Source organism: Lycium barbarum, chromosome 8, assembly GCF_019175385.1.
Source record: "Lycium barbarum isolate Lr01 chromosome 8, ASM1917538v2, whole genome shotgun sequence".
Lineage (NCBI taxonomy): Eukaryota > Viridiplantae > Streptophyta > Magnoliopsida > Solanales > Solanaceae > Lycium > Lycium barbarum.
In genome coordinates, this window is record NC_083344.1 from 36,283,120 (window position 1) to 36,305,264 (window position 22,145).

Consider the following 22,145-nt stretch of genomic DNA (forward strand, 5'->3'; position numbering starts at 1 on the left):
ATATATATAATTAAATGTCCCATACAAAGTGAACACATGCCCCATCTCATGGCTTGAAGCAATTGGCCAAGGCATTGGTGGGAGCCCACACCAAGCCACACGGCCACTTGTGGCTCTTTTTTTTATGGTTCATGAAGAATTAAATTCCTAATTCCAATTTTTCCCTTAATATTCCATACCAATAATATTCCTAAGTAACTTGTGTGTTAAACAAAATCGAAAGTATAGCCTTGCCCTTAACTTATCGTGATTTTCTTGAAATATCTTAATGTACAAAATACGGGATATAACAAGAAATATGGCCAAAAATATTTAGCCAAAATCAGTTGTACATAGATATATATGTGTAGAAAAATTAACCCATAGACCAGATGTACGCAATTGTCAATGCATTTTTCAAGTCTATAATATTTATCACGTCTACACTCAATTTATATCGACTAGTTGTCATGACCCATTTCGTGAGTCATGAGGGCACCTACACTATCCCCCCCTGATAGGTGAACCCTTCCCTTAAATCATGTTATTTAATGAATAAATGCGGAAGTAAATATCGAAATATTTCGAAGTCATAATATATATATAAATAACATAAGTGCGGAAATATGAAACACTACACCCCAAAACCAGGTCTAAACTCGTACAAGAGATTCTAATACTATTACTAATATAATGTCTGAATACTAGTACAAGTCTCAATAAAACATAACAAGTTCGTGTGAATAATAGAAAGTAGACAGATAAATAGGAAGGAAATCCAGGGCTGCAGATCCAGTAATAGCTCACCCTGGAGATTTTCTAGAAGTAGCCTCAGACTCACTCACAAGTAAACCTGGTAACCGGTTTGAATCGGACCAGACTGGTAACCGGTTAACAAACCTGCCGATTTTCGGTTAAAAAACGGGAACCAGCCACCGGTTCTGATTTACTGGTTAAAAACCCAAAACCGGAACCGGTCCGGTTCAAACACATCCAAAACCTTTTATTTTTTGTATAGTATATATATATTATAGTATTTATTAGTATATTGTAGGTATATTTACATATGTTATATAAGTTTATAAGTAAAGTTTATATATTTACTGACTAACAGGCTAACATCAAGTCAGCAATACAACATATACGTGTATCTATCTATATATATATATATTAAGTTATATGCTTAAGTTATACTACATATACCTAAAATATAGTAAGAATATACTTATATATGTCAATATACTTAGGTTATATATATATATATATATGTATGTATACTATATATTATAATTATATTCTTTGTATATTTTAGTTATTTTTCAAGTATATAACTTTCTAATTTATAATTTAAGTAGATGTATATTATAAGTATATTCTTAGTATATTTTAGGTATATTCCTAACTTAATATAAGTAAAAATATGAACACAAGTAAATAGAAGAAAGCTCAATGAGCCATATATTTTATTCATTCTTGGATAACATTTATTTGCAAGTTGTAGTTTTTTTTTTAACTTTCAAATAATACATGAGTTGCAAACAAATAGTAGAATAATAAAATCACCAATTCTCAATAATTTGGTTAATTTCCCCCATATCATATTCGACCATAGAGATATCTTCAAAGTCTTCCATTTGGTCTGGTCCACTTGCTATCAAATCTTCAATCTCTTCCTCTTCGCCTTCCTTCGCTTCTAAGTTTTGGTTGCGTCACTCCGATCTAATCCAATCGCGAATGCACACTAGTACTTGCAAGCTAAAGCCGGATAATGAGTGTCTATGGTCTCCAATTTGTTGTCTTCCTTGGCTAAATGCACTCTCCGAAGCCACGGTTGATACTTGAACCGTAAGGATATCTCGAGCCATTCTTGAGAGTATCAGATGACTTGCCTTGTATTTCTTCCACGATGCTAAGACGTCTAACTCATCTAGTTACTTGATATCCACATTTGGCTGCATCAAATAAAAGTGATATTCATCAAAGATTTCCTTACAAAAAGGAGTTGGATGTTAATGTAAAACTTTTAAACCCGACAAGCCCTTTTTGCTACTTTGAGAAGTAGTAGGGCGTGGAGCAACAGGTGTAGCATGTTCTTCCAAATTAGAATAATGAGTAAAAACTTTTCTAAACTCGTCATCAATAGCGAGTTCGGCTTCAGCTAAAGATGGTTGAACTCCCTCTTTAATTTCTAAAAATGTATAAATTTGACCAACCAATGCTTTAGTATAAGACACTTTTAAACAAGGATTTAAAAGAGAACCCAATATAAATAAAGTTGGGATGGGAAAAAAATACTTCTTAAATTTTGTTGTCATATCAAAAATAGCCGCTTGATAACCGGGTTTATATTTATACTCTTGTAAAACTCTAGCTATTTCTGCTAAGTAGGCTAAAATTCCAGTTATCATGGGATAGAATTATTTAGAAAAAGCAAGAGTTGCATTATAAAAAATTTCTAAGAGTTCAACACATTCCTTAAAATCATCCCAATGTGTAAAATTTAACCAATCATCATTATTAATATTATATTTGTTGTGAACTTGTTGTATGGGAATCCTATACTCATATGCTTGTTGTAGCATAATGTAAGTGTAGTTCCACCTAGTCTCAATTTCTACTTGAATTTTTCTAGGTCTAAGGTTATTTTCCACACAACAATTCTTAAAATCTCTAAGTCTTCCCCTATTAGCATTACAAAAAATAAACGCAACCACATCTCTAACTTTTTGAATAGAATCGTCAAAACGCACAAGACCATCTTTAACAATTAAGTTTAAAATGTAACAACTACATCTCACATGAAAAATATTTTTTAGCGGAGGGTTTAATTCTCTTTTTAAAAGACCAATCTCCTTTGTATTATTAGAAGCATTATCTAAAGAAATACAAAGTGTTTTTCTATAAATGTTAAAAAATCTCATAATAGTAGACAATGAATCCGCTAAAACTTTTCCACCGTGACGACCTTTTCCTTCGTCATATAAAAAAGATACAATTCTTTTTTGCATAACCCAACTGTCATCAACCCAATGACATGTAATAGCCAAAATATCTAACTTGTTAGCACTAAGACCCAAATCAGCGGTAAGAGAAACATTACAATTTAAAGAATTAAATACATGGCGCAAATAAAATCTATATTTTTTTTGTACAAATCTATAACATCCGATCTATAAGTACTTCTAGGAATACCCTCAAATAACGGATTATAATAATGTTGAATGTAAGTAACAAACCCCAAACCTGAAAGAATGGAAAATGGTAAACAATCATAAGCTACCATTTTAGCTATTTCTACACGCTCTTTTTTCTTGTCATACTTAAAATTTTTACCGGTTCGTGGGTCTATTGTCATTTGAATACCCCCCACATTTGAACCCGTTTGCTCTCCCCAAACATCTATATGTTTCTTTCTCATATGGCCTTTTAGTGTACCCGTTCCACCATCCTTACTAGTTTCTTACCTAAAAGCAAATACTTGTCCACATAGGATACATTTAGCTGTTTGGCTTTCCCTATCCTTAGTCATAAATTTCCAAATTTTAGCGGTTGGCTTACGAGTTCTAGGCGGTTTGTCTTGTGGATGTGATTGTGCAGGACATGTATCTCCTATGGGATTTTCGGGGGCTTGTGTTTCATCATCATCATCAATTTCATTAAAAGTGTCGGTATAATGTTGTTGCATAGCCTCATGACCTAAAAGTGGATTATTTCCACCAACATCAATACCTAAATTAGGTGTTTCTTCCACAAATGTTTCCTCATTAAGCCCACCCCTAACAATACCACTACTACCGGCACCACGTCTAAATCTCTTCGCCATTATTAAATAGAATTAATTTAAATCACACTCAAATAAATCACAAGAAAATAAATTGCAACAAATTAAATTGCGTAAATTAAATTGCGAAAAATAAAGATAGAGTTGGAACGAAGGTACCAACTTGCCGGACTAATTTCCAACAAAGTGAAGGCGGCTAGAATTGCAAATCCACCAAAGCTACTTCAGATTGTTGCAAAATCACCAGCTCCTCCAACAATATTATAATTGCAAAATTAATAATTGAACTATAATAACACTTTATAATATTTATTTGAAAGAAATTTAAAGTGGCTAAGTTTTGCAAAGTAACTATAATTGAGAGATTGAGATTTGACAGAAAGAGAAGAGTGAATTGGTGTGATTAAAATGAAAATGGAGAGGGGTTTATATAGGGGTGGGGGATGGGTTAAAGTGCTAAAAAAAATTTTGGGGGATTGGGGGAGGGGGGGGGGGGGGGAATGGGTTTGGGACCGTTTGGCAATGGCCATTTTTGCAAATGGACCGTTGGCCAACGGTCCAACAGAGCAGCCCAATGGCTCTATTTTAAAAAAAAATTAATTCCATCGGTTTTACCGGTCCGGTTTCGGTTCCAAAAAAATTAAAAACTGACCGGTATATAATAAACGGTTAACCGGAACAAGTTATCCGGAACCGGTTAACCGGTTCAACCAGTTCCGGTTCCGGTTCCGGTTCCGGTTTTACCGGTCCGGTTACCGGTTTGAACCGGTTAACTCAAACCAGTTGACGGGTTTACTCAAAAGGCCACAAACTGCAACCGGTGACAAACTCTACACTCGAGAAAAAGTGGAACAAGAGTAGTATGAGTACAAGACAAGTACTCGTAGGTATCATAGGCCGACAACGATTAGTTCACACATATAAAAGGAAAGAAATCAACAAGTAAACAGATGAGCAGTCAAGTACAGTGTAATGACCCGTTTGGTCGTTATAGTTTTTTTGGTACTTTCGCCAACTCCCGAGCATTGATTAGCTCCCTTTTGACCTGAGAGTACACGCTTCTCGAGATGTCTAGACTGGATTCAAGCAACTTTGGGAAAAATGTAGACTTGAAGTGAAAAAGGGTTGACCCGAGGTTGACTTTTGGGAAAACGAACATTTTTCAGAATTCTGTCAATTCTGAGAGGTCCATATAGTCGCTTAGAACTTGTGTGTGCATTTGGTTTGGTTTCCAATGCATTTCGGGACGTTAGATGGGAAATAGGAATTAAGGCATCGGTGGTTGACTCGGTCAACGAGACCTCCGTTTGAAATTCTGAGGCCACAGGTGTGTTCGTAATGCGTTTTTATATGGGACTAAGTATCTGGTATGAGAGCAGATGGTCTCGGGAGTTAGTCGAAAAATTGGATAGAAGGAAAATATTGGGCTAAAGTCTCTGGTGTCCGGTGCCCACTTTGGCGGCACCAGCACGGCAACGGCGGGGCCGCTAGGGCGGTCGACCTGCCGCTGAAGCGGTACACGCCATTTAGGCTTGACCACTAAAGCGGTCAGGTAGCCGCTGGGGCGGTCATAGTACCACTGTAGCGGGTGACGGGCAGTTAAATCCATTAAATGAGTCTCATATGAGTCTTAGACCCTCATTATTTCATATCTCAATATTGGAGCTTGAGAAAGTTGTTCTTGGAGACAAATTGAAGGAATTCTTGGAGGTAAAACTTTGTCTAATCCTTTACTCCTCTTTAATCACAATTATCTTAGATTTTCCCCTTCCCTTTTCAATCTCTTAAAAATGGAATTTGAAGGAGGGTTTTGGGAGATTTTTCTCTAATATTATACTTGATAAATTGGTGATGTTAATGTTAAAATGTGATGAATCTAAGCTCAGTAAGTCCATATCTTCCGCTTTTAACGTTGAATTCCAGATTTAGAGAATTGGGGTTCATACCCAATTTAGGGGTTTTTACTTGAAATCAGATTTGGAACAATTCTTAAGTTAAATCAACAATTAATGATTGGGTTATGATTACCTAGGATTCAATTTATTTTACCCGCGAATTTTCTGTTTCGCCCTTGTGGGCCCGTTTCCCCAATTTCTAGGGTTAAAATGGACCTAATTGATATCATAGCTGTTATATCCCGCATTTTTGTACAGTCGGATAATTCAAGACAATCGCGGGAAGACAACAAGCCAGGCCATATTTTTATCTTGTTAAGCATGAGAGTTGTTTATGAAAATTTTGAAGTGGGAATATTCAGAAAGGTCAAGGGCATAAAGAGAAATTCGCAATATGACTCGTGGAATTATGAAGGAAAACGAAGGGCAAATTTGGAAATTGGAAAAATTAAAAATTTGTCATGAAGCACAACAAAAAAAAAAGGAGTGGGCTTGATTTTTTTTGGGCCAAGGTTGGCTATCCATCCTTCTTGATGGGCCAAGCCCATATGAGAATTAATGAATGGTTTAAAAGATGACCATTAAGTCATCTTTTCCTCATAACTCCCTAGAACATTAAAGAACAAAAAAACAAAAGGAGCAAAACTCCATAGGCCTCTCGGCCAAGGGCAAGAATTGCCAAGAGAATTGACAAAAAATTCCTTCAAAAATCATTTTCTACTAATTTAAGGGCCCTTCACAAGGTGGAGTGTTCATTGGAACAAGAAGATTTCATATTCTTGCAAGTTACAATTCTAGTCAAGTGGGGAGTCAAGAAGGAAGGTGAGAATCAATTTATTTTATGTGTTATAGGTGATTATGTATGTTGTAGTACGTAGAGGTTGATGAAATTCATGGAAATGTGGAAAACATGTTGTGGCCGTGAGTGTGTGGTGTGTATATGTGGTCGTGTATACATGATGTTTAGCCGTGTATATTGTGTGGAAATAAAGAGTCAATTCTACTTAGTAATTGGTTGTTGTTAAGTGGATTCTATGTTTCTAATAAAGGCGTAATGACCTTAGTGAAGTCGATGTAGTTGGAAACTTGCTTTAGAGATTATGTAAATTGAAAATAATGTTCTTGCAAGTATGGAAGATAATGAGACTAGTGTGATGTTGTTGGTGTATGAACTATAAGGTTGTTATTGTTTTATTGAAGTTGGAAGGCTTTGAAGGAAATTGTATATTGATTGAATTGTTAAAATGTACTTTGGGTCGGTTATCGAAATTGTTAGTATGGTTGTTGGCATTGTTGTTAATAATTTGGCCAGGTTGAATTCCCGGGATTGTTGTTGATTGAAATTGGCCAAGTTGAACTTGGTGGGATGGAGTATTTACAGGGGAAATGCTGCCGGAATTTCGGTAGCCAAGTATTATCTTAAGATTCCAATTCTAAATGCTCTAACCAAAGTTTGGTAAATATGACCAATTTGTAGATTGTGGCGGATTTGCAACTTGAATTTGGAATAGCATAAGGAGCGGAAAGAGGTATGTAAGGCTTCACCTTTCCTTCTATAGCATGTCTTAGACGTAATATGTTGGATATGAACCTCGGGGACAACTCTATTTTCCGGAATCCGCACCTAAAGTTTCCCCTCTTTCATTCAGTAGAATTGAATTAGAAAGTGTGCGAAACGTTGGAAAAACTATCCAAACCTCTAGAACTTGCATAAATAGGACCCGACTACCTTGAAACCCTCACAAGTAACGCCATGACATGTAATATATGTAAAGTGTGCACGCTACCTCATTCGGCCCGAGGTGGGCCCATTGTTCCCGGATTTTCCTTATTGTTCCGTTTGACTTATTTTGATGCAGAATTCAAAGGAAACTTTTGACCCTTGTCTCGATTACCAAACGATAAGTACCATACCATTCTAATGGAAATATGTCTATGATAACCATGATAACCATGATGCTAAGGAAGAGAATACGTCTATGATAAGTATGACAAGAATGATTCCATGACTAAGAGTCTTAGGCTAAGGACCTAATGTGAATACGAAAGTATCAAACTAGTTCTTGATTTTTAATTCTATTCCTTGGTTATGACACTATCTTCTAAAGATTTCAAAGGCATGATCCCCAAGTCGTAAAGTCTCAAATGTCTATGATAGATATGTGGACGATATGTTCCTACTATGAATATGACAATATGACAATGTTAAATTATTTCTTGATATCTCAACTCTATTATGGGTAATGACTACTTTAGAGGTTCCAAGTATATGAAACGATGCCTTATGACCCTATTTTTTGTTTTCTCATAATGACACTCTTCATTGATAGTCTCGCCTTATGATACTAGTTCCTTCAAGGTGAGACAAAGCGGTCACGGTTATACCATAATGTAATCGGAAGTCACCGACCTTACGTCACTCCGATGGATACATGGTTTTCTTTGGGCTCTCCTGCATGCTTATATGACATATGTATATGAGATATGAATATGTACATTGGGTGGGGGATTGGAAGGGATACATGTTTCATTGCCACCTGGTCAGCTAGCGTTATCATCCCGGACGCGGGATAGATGGGCGAGCCGACGTATTTCGGCGCTATATGGGCGGGCCGACATTGTTCGGTGCTATGATATGACATGATCTGATATGCTATGACATGATACGCTATGACATGACATGATATGATACGATATGACATGATACGTTATGACATGACATGATATGATACGATATGACATGATACGCTATGATATGACAAGATATGATACGATATGACATGATGCGCTATGATATGATATGATAAGACATGACATGATATAAGTTCTATTTTCTATGTCTATGAAAAAGAAATGTTCTTTTTAAAGGGAAGGACAAGCATGCATGGTATCCGGCCTGAAAAGGGTATTCCTATGTACAGGTTACTTTCTTGTATCACTATATGTCCTATGATCCCATGATATTGTTAATCATACTTTATGTTTCTGTTTGTATTATCTTCCATGCTTTACATACTCGGTACACTATTCGTACTGACGTCCCTTCTTGTGGACGCTGCGTTCCATGCCGCGCAGGTCAGCAGGTAGACAGACTTGACTCCTAGGAGCTTCATCAGCAGTATTGTAGCAGCGCTCCAGTTGTTCCGGAGCCTTAGTTTCTTGGTACTATTTTGTGTATATATGTTCGGGCACGGCAGTACTCGTCCCTTCCTATGTATATGTGTACTATGTTTAGAGGCTCGTAGACAGATATGTACAGTTAGATGTTTTGTACTTTTGATGGTCCTCGTCGCTGTGTAATGTGCTAGCAAAGTTTGCTAGCCTATGTTTATAATTATGCTACTAATGTTAATGTTAAGCAGAAAAACAAATACGGTGATGTTCATACGATACGAGATAAGAGGTGCTCGGTACAAGTATCGAGTACTCGTCACGGCCCTAGTTGGGTCGTGACAATAGCAATATTAGTATCATTTTCCATGATTTCTAATTTAGAATTTGATTATGCTTAGACTACTTTGGTTCTGAGCTTCAGAGGAAGGGCAAAACGATAGAGTGACTTGTTGGTGTTGTGGTTCGGCAGTCTAGATAGGTTATGGCTTACCTCTAGTGAGACTATGCATAGCGAATCACATATTTAGAGTATAATGTCGGAGACAGCATGCGAACCTTTGGGTATGAAGTTGGGTTGGATATTGTCTTAGGTTGGGCCCTAATATGTGTTGGGACTTGCCACCCTGTTATGTGTGTTTATTGTTCCATTTTGATAGTTGATGCTACGAGTAGTGGTAAATATCAGAATCTGTGTTACTATCTTGACTAAGATATGGTTGACATACCGTTGTTGGTATTTGCATTGTGATACATTGTTGATGTACCCGTTGTTGGTACTAGTAATATTGGTATATTGTTGGCATACCCTTAATGGGATTGTGATATGATACATTGATGGCGTACCCCTTCGTGGTACTTGTGATATTGAACTTGATTGTTGATACTTGATGTCTGCATTGCACTTATTCTCACACATTCATGATGTATGGCCGATACCCGGTGATGATCCGGTATCGTTGATTGCATAAATTGATATTTGATAAACTCCTTATTTGAGTGATTGTAAAGGATGATGTCCGAAGATCCATTCCGGAATCGTTGATTGTATGAAACTGATGTTTGCTAAACTCTTTTACTTGAGTGATTGTGAGAAGGCCGATGTCCGAGGTTCAATTCCAAAATCATTGATAAGTGCATTGCATACATTCCCTAATATTCATGATACATGGCCGATAGCCGGTAATTATCCGGTATTGTTGATTGAGCGACTCTTTTACTTGAGTGATTGTGAGAGGCCAATGACCGATGATATGTTCTGGCATCATTGTTGCATGGCCGATTTCGATGTTATTCCAGAATCGTTGTTAGTGCATGGGCTCCGCGGTCCCCAGAGTGGTGCCAGTGAGACTCCCCCTATGAGCAATTAGCCAGGGTCCCGTCTGTCTGTTGGGCAAAGATCCAGGATGGGTGACACTTAGACTTCGCGAGTCATACTGAGTTGTGCTACCGAGACGTCGATATTTCCGTCCGGAGTACATGTGTACACCTCACTTGAATGGCATTATATCTCATCCATTCCATTATTGCATTGCACTGTATTGCATTGCATTATGACTTGATTGAGATGTTGTGATGACTCTGTTATGATAATGGATCGTGATGATTCTATTGTGATGATTGAACTGGATATATACATATTTCGAACTTGGTGTACTTGGATTTAGAGGCTTTACGTAGGCGATGACGAATAGTTGGTTGTTATCTTATTATCTTATACTTGTTGCATTCCTCGCTATCTACTTATTTTTTGAATTGTGTTATCTATGCTTCGTAGGCCGATGATGTCTACCAGTATTGTTGTTTGTACTAACTTGTACTTGTTGTATTCTTTTATGAATGTAAAGTATCAGGTCGGATCTACTTCTCTGACTCATGACTGATCAACTCTTCAGCTTCCACTTGAGTTTTCCAGGGTGAGTATGGCGTCCGCTGACCTCGTAGACTCTTCTATTACTTATGTCTTGCTTTCCATTCAGAGACATGATTTGAGACAACTTATGTATTATTATTCAGACCTTTAGTATTCAGATTTAGATGCTTTTGTATTACCAGACCAAATACTGCAGTGGATTTCATTTACTTCCACACTTGTTAACATTATATTATATTGTGAGACTTACGTTATTTTACTTTCTTCCGCTATTTTCTATTATTGTGAATGTTGAGTTTTGGGTTCGCCTACCGAGGTGGGAAAGGTAGGTGCCCACATGACCTAGGCTGAAATGGGTCGTGACATACAGTCACAAAGCACGTCCAAGTATAGGATCAAAAAGAATGTATGAGATTTCCATAAGCAGTCATGAATAATAAAGTGAATGCAATGCAGCGCAATGTCATGCTATGCAATGCCCCCCGAGCCTCCTCTCCGAATCATGTATAAACATGCTAAGGGAAATGCCTTAAAGTCATGACCTATGGGGAACCCGTGAAGTCCATGCAACTACACAAAAGATCATTTCCACTTGGGCGCACACATATGATCATTATTACAATTGCCACTTGCGCCCACACAGAGTATCATTATTTCCATTGTAACCATTTATGCACGTGGATAGATGATTTGTAAATGCATGGATCAATTTTAATAACATCTCAAACATAGAAACTACAAACTGATATCATGAATTCCAAACTCAACCAAGTCATCATTACATAATCGTCCCCTTTTCAAGAGATAAGCGAGATATCAAGAACAATTATTCAATCAGTAATCACAACATATCAACAAGTATGGCGGCAAGCCCACATACCAAAATTCATACCAAACCAGTGGGTTTATCACCACCACCATGCACAAGGCCTATCATGCTTTCCCCGTCAATAACTACCATCTACATAAGTTTCGCTAATCGGAGTATAGATATAAGCAAGTCGTAACCTACTTCAGTGCTGAATAGGAGCCACGAACTATCCAATTTGAGCCTTTCCTTTTCGAACTGCCTCCGAATGAGCAAAGTCTATCAAATAATTATTCTACATTAGATTATGAATATAAGGATACCAATATTACTATACTTCTAAATTGACTAAAAAAAGACCTTAGAAAATGACCCCGGGCCACAAGGGAAAAATCAAAAGTTTCAAGTGGAAACATGTTACCCAACGTCTAACCTAAATTTTCCCTTCAATTTCATTAATAATCAAAAAACCCCAATTTGGAGAAACTCTCAATTTCATACCAAGATTCTTGAGTAATAAGGGGAGATTCAAGCTTAGGACTAAGTTACCCAAAGATAAAATACTTACAATCTAAGAAACCCGAAGCTCATCCGAGACCTCCTGGACGTAACCAGAATATACAAATCAAGTATAAACGATGCTATGAATTATTTCGCAACGTCAAAATTTTCAAAAGAGGTCATCTTGACCCGGTCAACCCCCAAACACCTTTGAACTAGAATTTCAACCAAAAGACCAAAATACCCCTGAGTCCTTTGGGAACTGAGCTGACCACTCTACCAAGTTATAATCGACCTTCCGGACCTAATGGAACCAATGAAATTTGCAAAGAGACTCTTTTACTCAAAATTCAACTATGGGTCAGCACTTTTTCATATTCAACTTAGGAGATTTTAATACACTCAAAGCCAACCACAACTCACCCAATTGCCTCGAGAACTGGTCCACCTATTCCTGCAAGTCAAATACACTCTAAAGAAGCTAGGGGAAGAGTCAACAGGGATGAAAAGCCTAAAACGACCAAACGGGTAGTTACACTTGTGGAATTACAATTGGTATGTTGCTGATTTTTGTTTTGTCTATACTCAATTTATAATTGGCGCAACTGAAAAGACATTCATTTGAACATGTACAACTGATTCTAAAATTTAATTTACACTAATGAAATGCCAATAAAAAGAAAGCAACAACAAAGTTAATATTTCACGTCTACACACAATTAATAATTGGCGCAACTGAAAAGTCATTCATTTGAACATGTGTGTTGATTCTAAAATTTCATTGACACTAATGAAATGCTAATAAAAGAAACCAAAAACAAAGCTAATATTTCAAATTGTCCTCAACTAAATCAATTAACTAATCATATTGTAGCATGATGGATTTTTAAACTCAACAATTGATTTCTTAATTGTTGTCAATCTATCTAGAATGAAATTCGGCCACCGACCACTGACCACATTCCTTGCAAAATCCACTTGTTAGACCCAAATCGGAGGGCCACGACTGATACCCAAGACCCTACTCGGTTGAGTGCCATACTACCAGTCCATCCATGAGTCACAACTTCTTTGAATCTTTAATTTACAAAATAACGCTTTCGTCAGGTAAAACATGAAAAACTTTTCAATAAAACTCTTTCATCAGCTCAGGCACTTCTCTCTTATTCTTAATTCAAAGAAAACATTTGGTCACAATAAAATCTTTAAAAATAAAGCATAAAAAACATCGACCTATAAGGTCTATTTACACAACTGTCGGCATCTCGACGCACTATGCACAGGACACTGTCTGCAAAAGTCTCAAACATACACGAGATACCATAACATAAGTACTCAGACTTGGCAACACTCCGAACTGAGATGGAGCTCACCAATCCAGCTAATAGCCTGGGAACATCCTATAGCCAATGTCTTCTTACTCATCTGTATACACCAGCGTGGCATAAAATGCAGCGCCCCCAGACAAAGGGATGTCAGTACGAATAATGCATCGAGTATGTAAGGCAGAACTGAAACAATATATCTCGACTCGGATGATAAAAGATTAACAGACTCAATCTGTACCTGTAACCAACTCTAGTAAACACGTATGCATATGAACTTTTGATGCAGCATGAGTGTGTGTATATATATAGCCCTTTCGGGCATAATAGCATAATGGCCCCTTTGGGCAGCTCCTTCGGGCATCATAATCATCGTATACCAACTGATCAGGTGGTTTGCGTATATAACGCCTTATCCCTTTCCCCTTCCCCATGAAATGATGTTGTACATGTATGTAAATATGCAAATGCATGAAAATATTTTGAAACCATCAACAGACTCCCTTCGGAGCAACCTTTAGTTCCAAATGGGAACTTCTTCCCATTTCTTAAAAATGGGAAATTCTTCCCTTTTTCTTAAAAATTATAACGCTTATTGATCTTAAAAATGTCATAGATCATTCTAAAAAGAAGGAAAGGATAGCCTTAACATACTTGATTTATCTCTTACGAATTAACGCTTATTCTCCCGAACTTGCAAATCTACACTCAAGAGAAATTATACTACAGTTAGACTTATCGCCATATACCTATCTCTAGTCCTTAAACCAAACTCCTTTAGAATCTGCCAAAATTCGGGCTGCATCTCCCCTGTTTATATGCCTAGCCCGAAATCACAATCAACAACAATACCAACAACAACAATACCAACATCAACAACAATATTATCAATACCAATATATTCCATAAAACATCCCACACGATGTTTTTCAACATACAACAAGAATATACACTTCCTTTATTCCCAATCAAGGAGCATAATCTCATCAACACACCAACAACTTTAGATACCATTTCTATACATGTAAATCAGCCCAGCCACACGGCCACAACATGCTCAAAATAGTCCATAAACACAACAACTACAACACGATACTTTATGACCTTCCCTCCATAACTATTTTCACTTTTAAGACTTGCTAAACCTCCAAATCAACTCAACATAAGAGATAGGATGAAGAATATACCTTATACTTGAAGAAATTCAGCCACACCAACTTTCTTCAAGAACAAACTGTTACATCTCTCGTTTTCATGGTAGGAAAAACATACGGCTTCCTAGTCAAGTATGCCTTGAAAGAGAGATTTGTAATCGAGTATTGAGATGCTAAGTATTTTACCTCGTGTATGGAGGTACTAGCAGGTATTCCAGGTATATCACAGGATTAGAAGTTGAACGGGTTGAACCGACGCACGCTGAGCAAATGCAGGGAATCTGCAGACACCTGACATTAACGACGGACCGTCTACCATGTCGACGGGCCGTCAATGTGCACCCTCGCTATGATCTGAGAATTCTAATCTGTAAAAATCGATCGACGAGGCACGTCGACGGGCCGTCGATCGCTGTCGTTAATATGGCTCTGCAACTTCTGATCTGCAGAAGTAGGTCGACGGACCGTCGACGTGACCGTTGAACCGCTAATCTGGAATCTTCCAGCCCAGCAATAAATACACGACCCTAGTCCACAATTTTCAGATTTCACTTTTCTCTCAGCCCTGAAAACTATAGAATACTATCCATGTCATATTCTCATAAATCCAAGAGGGATTAAAGAATAATCATCATAAATTAGTAGAATCAAGGGTGTGGATACCCACTAGGGTTTGTGGAAGCCAAGATTTCCTTTGAAATTGAAGTGGGAGTTCCTTCAAGTGTAGAATCTTCATCCAAAGCTTATTCCTACATTATCAAAGCTAAGTTTTATGTTCAAGTCAAGTTATAAAGAGTATTGAGAGGTTAAAAGGCTTAGATTATAGAAGGGAGGAAGATATGGAGTGCAAATATGAAAATAGTTATATTCTTGAATTATGACTTGATTTGAATTATAGTTCTTGACATGTTGTGAGTATGGTCTTGTATAAATGATATAAATGATATTAAAGAAGAATTATATGAGGATGAATGTGGTGTTGTGTTGTAGATATGGTTAAGGATGACTTTTAAATACAATTGTGAGAATTGAATGATGTATAGCTTGGTGAAGAACATTGATTACAATATTATGGATGTTGTTGTTGATGGTTGGGAGTTGTTACAGTTGGAGGAAGTGGTTGAAAGAATGGGGATATTGCCCAATTTTCGTTAGATCTTAGCCACTCTAGATTAAGCTTAAGTATGTCTTCAATTATCTAATCTTAGTATGAATTCCCTTGAAGGTATAATCGCAAGCTTGAGAGGCACGCAATTAGATGATAGAGCTGAAGAGATACAAAGGTATGTGAGGCTAGTCCCTTCTTTTCAAAAGGCATGATTCCTATATATATGGTGATTTCTTTCCGGTAATTTCCATGACCTTCTTATATTCCAAAAGATGAAGGCTAAAGAGCATTAACAGTTTCCCACAAGATAGAGATGAGATATGTTCCATGATAATGATATGATGTTATTATGATGCTAATGATCTTGACATGATTCCTTGATGCTATTCATTGCTGATACCCTCTCCTTATAATGCCAGTTCCTTCAAGGTAAGGCATGAAGGTCATGACTACTCCATAATGGGATCGGGGGTTCTCGACCTTACGTCACCCTGATAAAGTATTATCATTTACTTGAGTTCTTATGCATGTCCTATGATAAGCATATAACGATGATATTACACCGTGCCTAGTTGGCCGGACATGACACTGCTACGGCGGGTGGCCTATGATTACACCATGCCTAGTTGGCCGGAAATAACACCGCTACGACGAGCGGCTTATGATTACACCATGCCTAGTTGTCCGGACATGACACTGCCACTGTGGGCGGCTTATGATTACACCGTGCCTATGTGGCCAGACATGACACCACTAGTAGGCGGTGTGCGATAGTTACCTCGACGCGAGTTAACGATGATGGTGTATTTGATATGCATAATATGTGTTTTCCTTTAAAAGCTAGTAGGTTATATCTTTGCCTCATGTTTCATTATGTCTTTTTATGCTAGTATTATTCACGCCTTACATACTCAGTACATTTTTCGTACTGACGTCCTTTTCTTTTTGGACGTTGTGTTCATACACACCGGTAGACAGGGAGACGGTGCAGACCCGTAGGAGTTGATCAGCGGATTCACAGGAGCACTCAACTACTCTGGAGGGACTACTTATGGTGATATTATTTTGTGTATATTTGGGGTATGACGGGGTCCTGTCCCGTCCTTATGTCTCAGTACTCTAGTAGAGCCTCGTAGATACGGATGCGTGGGTAGTTGTTGTCTTATGGATACATCAGTGTATATTTTTGTATATTATTTTTGCGGCCGTGAGGGCTTATGTATATTTATGTGTTGCCTTGGAGATGGTGTATATTCGGGTTGTGTATGTTGATTAGCATAACGAGTGGTCCTCGATAGTCAGCTCCGGGTACCTGTCATGGCCCCCTGGCCTGGTCATGACAAAAGTGGTATCAGAGCAGTTCCATCCTAGGGTGTGTCTACGAGCCGTGTCCAGTAGAGTCTTGTTTATAGGTGTGAAGCGCGCCACACTTATAAACAGGAGGCTTCGGGGCATCTAGGAAAAATGGTCGTCCTTCTTCTTATTAGATCGTGCCATAGAGCCATGTTATAAGATTTTCTTTTCTCTAACTGTGCGCTATGATTTCAGCGAAGCCGGTAAAGAGGAAAGCCACAGCCGCCCAGAAGGGCCAGGCTATGAAAGAAAGTCGGGTGGAAAGGGAGCCGCCAATCAGTGTAGAAGAAGGTGAATCCTATAATGAGGCTCCATTCAATACCTCTCACACTCCGCCTATACTAGAAGAACAAGGAGGGGCTTCAGCTCCGGCTCCTATGCCTCCGGTTCGTCCATCGGGTACTTCGGGTCAACAGATGATCGAGGCCATCCAGCTATTGTCCCAGTTGGTTGCTACTCATACTCAACAGCAAAGCTCGAGTCTCGGTGATAGAGCCACTAATGCAAGAGCCCGTGATTTCATGAGTTAAAATCCCCCAGAATTGTTTGAGTCAAAGCCGGACGAAGACCCGCAAGGTTTTATAGATGAGATATTGAGGACATTGAGGATCATTCATGCTTTGGATACTGAGTCAGTGGAGCTAGCATCTTATAGACTTTGGGATGTAGCGGTATTATGGTATAATAATTGGATATCTTCGAGGAAGGAGAATGCATCTCCCCCGGTTTGGCAGGAATTCGTAGATTCTTTCCATCGTCACTATTTTCCACCAGAGGTTCGAAGGGCCCGAGCTGACAGGTTTCTGAATTTAAAGCAAGGGAATATGAGTGCTCGGGAGTATAGTCTCCATTTCAATTCATTGTCCCGGTATGCTCCCACTATGGTAGCCGATATGGGAGATAGAGTACACAGATTTGTTAGTGGCCTAGGGCCACATTTGTTCAAGGATTGTCTGACGGCTTTATTACAAGAGGGGATGGATATTTCCCGTATTCAGGGCCATGCCCAGAACTTAGAGGAGCAAAAGCAACCGCGCCGAGGTGAGCGTGATGTTGATAGAGGACAGAGCAAAAGGGCCAGATCTGCTAGCGGTGAGTATAGAGGGGGTCAGCAACAGTATTCCAGATATTCGGGCCATTCCGCGACGAGTGTACCTCCTCGGTTTGCGGGTAGGAGATTTGACCGCCCCATTTATTCTGGTCCGGGTCAGAGTTCGAGGTTCTTAGGTTCCCTTTGGAAGTGATCCTAGTCAGAGGAGGCCACCGGTTCCACGATGCAGTCAGTACGAAAAGTCACATTCGGGCCTGTGTCGCCAAGGTTCAGATGTTTGTTATGTTTGTGGACAGACTGGCACGTGATACGTGATTGTCCCTCGAGGCAAGGTAGAGGTGGGGCTCAGCCCACAGGATCATCAGCTGGTTCTGTTATGTCCCGTATTTTCATACATTGGGACGTTTTAAAATAAACGCGACAAGTTAAAGACAAGACTATCTTAAGGTACGAAGTAGAGATTTTAACTTCTGGTTTCGTTTCGAGTCACAATTTATCTACAATTTTCGTTTGGAATTGAAGTATTAATGGAAAATTGGGATTAAACTAATCATAATTGGATTAATAAGTGGGATTGGAAAGACAAATATCTGCCCACTATTTTAGGCCATGTTTGGCTGTGCACTATAGTGCCTTGGTCAAGGAATCTTGACCCAATTTAGTGTGATCCACATGTCCAAGGCATGGAGGGGACATATAGACAAGAAAATATGTTCACTCCACATTTTCACAACTCATTGCAACATTCCAAAGTGTAGAACACTTAGAGACAAGGAGGGAAGCTCTCGGCTAAGAGCTAGCCGAGAGTGAGGTTCAAACATTGCTCAAAAATTCCAGTTTTCTCCACCAATTTTACTCCTCATCTAGTATATAAGAAGGTGTAGTAGTTGTTGAAAAGAAACAAGAAAGTGTAGCACCTAAATAGAGTTGAAGTTTCGGCCAAGGTGAAGAACAAGATTGAAAGGTAAGAATGCTTATTGTTGTTGTGTTGCATGATAATTTGAATGTATAGTTCATGCATGTTGGTGTTGGATTGTTGTTGTTGTTGAAGTAGAGAGTGAGCCGTGAGTGTGGTGAAGTCATGATTGATTTCATTTTGCATGTATTGTTGATGAATTGAATAGGTATCAACATAGGTAAATGAACAAAGATTGTAGAAGTTTGGTTGTGATGTTGCATGTTGGATATTGGACTGTTTTCTTGAAATTAAAATGAGCCGTGTACCCTTGATTCTAATGAAGTCATGATTAATCTTCTTGTGCATGGATTGGAAGTGAATTGAATGTGTTGTAGTATGTATAAATGGATGGAAATCATGAAGTTGTTGAAGTGGTGTTGTAGCCGTGTGAGTGGACTGTTTTGGGGGGATTTAGGGACTGTTTTGTGTCACATTTGGATTGTTGTTGTTATGAACATTGTCTTGTATTGTATGCATGTTTAATATGTGAATTGAGGTGTTAAAGAAATGAATTAGGTTGAAGTGTATAGGCAGTCCAAAACCGTGGACTGTTTTGGTACTAGAAGTTAATTTGTGTGTGTTGAATGTTGATTCTTGTTGCAAACGTTTAGTGAAAGTAAAGTGCAATGATTCAAGTTAAAGCTGAAATGAATTGTGGACTGTTGTAAGAATGAAGATGATGCTAAAACAGTTCCAAGAACCATGAAAGTAATGTCATTAAACGTGTTGTTGTTGTTGCAAGTTAAAACTGGAAAATTTCTAAGCGAGAATGAAAACGTTATGTGTGTTGTTTAGCCGTGTGTATGGGGAAGTTTTGAATGATGTATGGACTGCCCAAGTTCCCTAAGTATTGTTTAAACAAGTTTGGATTGATACATGAAAGAACGATTGGCAATGTTAGCTTGTAGCGCTAGTTGGTTTGAATGCGAACGAAACGTCGTTTAAATGTTAGAAAGGGATTGTGAGCGTCAAAATACGTATTGAATTCCCTTGTAGACTAATTGTAGCTCTTCATATCTTGATATAGGATAAGTGTTTTTGGGCAGCAAGTACAAGTTAGAATACAACTAAGCGCTAAAGGTATGTAAAGCCTATTCCTTCTTTCTTTTGGCATGTCCGAGACGTAAGTATGAAACAATATGAACCTTGGGGTAAATTCTATTCTCTAGTTCCATGCATGACTTATGATTCTATATTTCATTAAGGCTATTGTCGTGTGCCTACAATATGAGTGACTAATGAATAATGCATGAAAGTTCCTATTCTTAAAGAATTGCACAACTAGAGACATACTTGACTTTCAAAAGCTACACCATGTTAAAGTGATATACGTACATGAAATTTGAAACGTTCCTTGTAATAGTTTGTTGTGAGACTTAAAATGAACTGAATATGAATATTATTTTGACACTTTAGAGCTGGTTAGTTGCTTATCCATTGAGTCTCAAAAAGATAAATTGCATATATGTGGTTGCCTGTTATTCTGCTCGTGCCTACCGCTATATCCTTCACTGAGTCCCGGGCCAGGATACGTTTTCATGCGCATGTTTACTATATTATTCACTGAGTCCGTCATTAAAGGGCCGGGACACGTTATATATATATATATGATGGTATGATGATGATATGATGACAAGATGATATGATGATAAGATGATGATATGATGATATGGAGATGATGATGATATGATGATATGGAGATGGTGGCCAGGAGGGCATATATTCCTTATTGCCGAGTCCCTCATTAAAGGGCCGGGACACGTACATGTTTATGATTATGATGCTATGATTTTAATTACCGAGTCCCTCATTAAAGGGCCGGGACACGTAATATATGTTATATACAGAATGATTATGCTATGCAGCTTTGATTACAAAACTCTATAATGACATTGATATGAGAATGATACAGATGAAATATGTTCAAAGGCAAGTTTTATGAAATTTTGGTTGTTGCATTGAATCCTATATACCTCGTCTCAATATAAGTCTATTACTAAGTTTCAAGCTTTACATGCTCAGTACATATTCCGTACTGACCCCCTTTCTTCGGGGGGCTGCGTTCATGCCCGCAGGTACAGACGCTCGTTTCGGAGATCCGCCAGCCTAGGACACTTATTCAGCTATTTTGGACTGCTCCTTTGTTCTGGAGCTAGCTTGTGGTATAACTCCCTTATGTTGTACTCATATGTGTTTAATTGGGTACGGCGGGGCCCTGTCCCGCCATATGATACAGTCATTACTCTTAGAGGTCTGTGGACATCTGTGTGGGTCTGTTTGTAGTTGTTGATGCGTTTTACGACTATGACTTATGTTTGGGGCGTACCCATTCGTAATGGCAGCCTTGTCGGCTTGCATATATATGTATGTTTGGTATTTTGCATATCGTGGCAGCCTTGTCGGCTTGCGTAGGAATATATACATGTTGTTGTTTAAAAAGTGCAACTCCTCAGGAGACAGGTGCCTAAGACATACAAAACTTGGCAGCTTTAAAATAACACTCTACCTTTTTATACAAATGAGATCATGACATGCTAATTATAAATGATTATAGTTAACAGATAATATGAGTGTCCAACTCGGGCACTAGTCATGGCCTACGGGGTTGGGTCGTGACAAAAGTGGTATCAGAGCGGTTCAATCCTCGGAGTGTCTACAGACCGTGTCTAGTAGAGAGTTTATCGATGTGTTATGCACCACGTTTATAAACAGGAAGCTACAGGACATTTAGGATGTCATCTTTTCTTCTCATTCTAGATTGTGCGATAGAGCTATATTATAAGGATAAATCTTTCCCTAACAGATTGCTATGTTTACAGCGATGCCTCCAAAGAAGGCGACAGCCGCCCAGAAGGGCAAAACGGTAGTTGGGGAGACCAGTGGGACCCGGAGGGTCACTAGAGCTTATTCCCAATATGTGCCTGGGATTAGGCTTTAGTCCGCGACCTCCGCTACACCATCACTATCAAAGGAGCCTAGGGCAACAACAGCTACAGGTCAGGAGACAGATTTACCACCAGCTCCTGCGGCTCCAGCACCCGAGCCTCCAGTTCCCCAGCCTGGAGCAGAGGATAGGGCTATGCGTGAAGCAGTACAGTTATTGACTAGGTTGGTATCAGGACAGGCTCGTAGACGCGAGTTAGGAGATGATTATGCGGATAGACACGATAGTTTGAGGGTCCGTGAATTTCTGACTTGTAACCCCCCAGAGTTCTATGGGTCAAAGCCCGCAGAGGATCCACAGGATT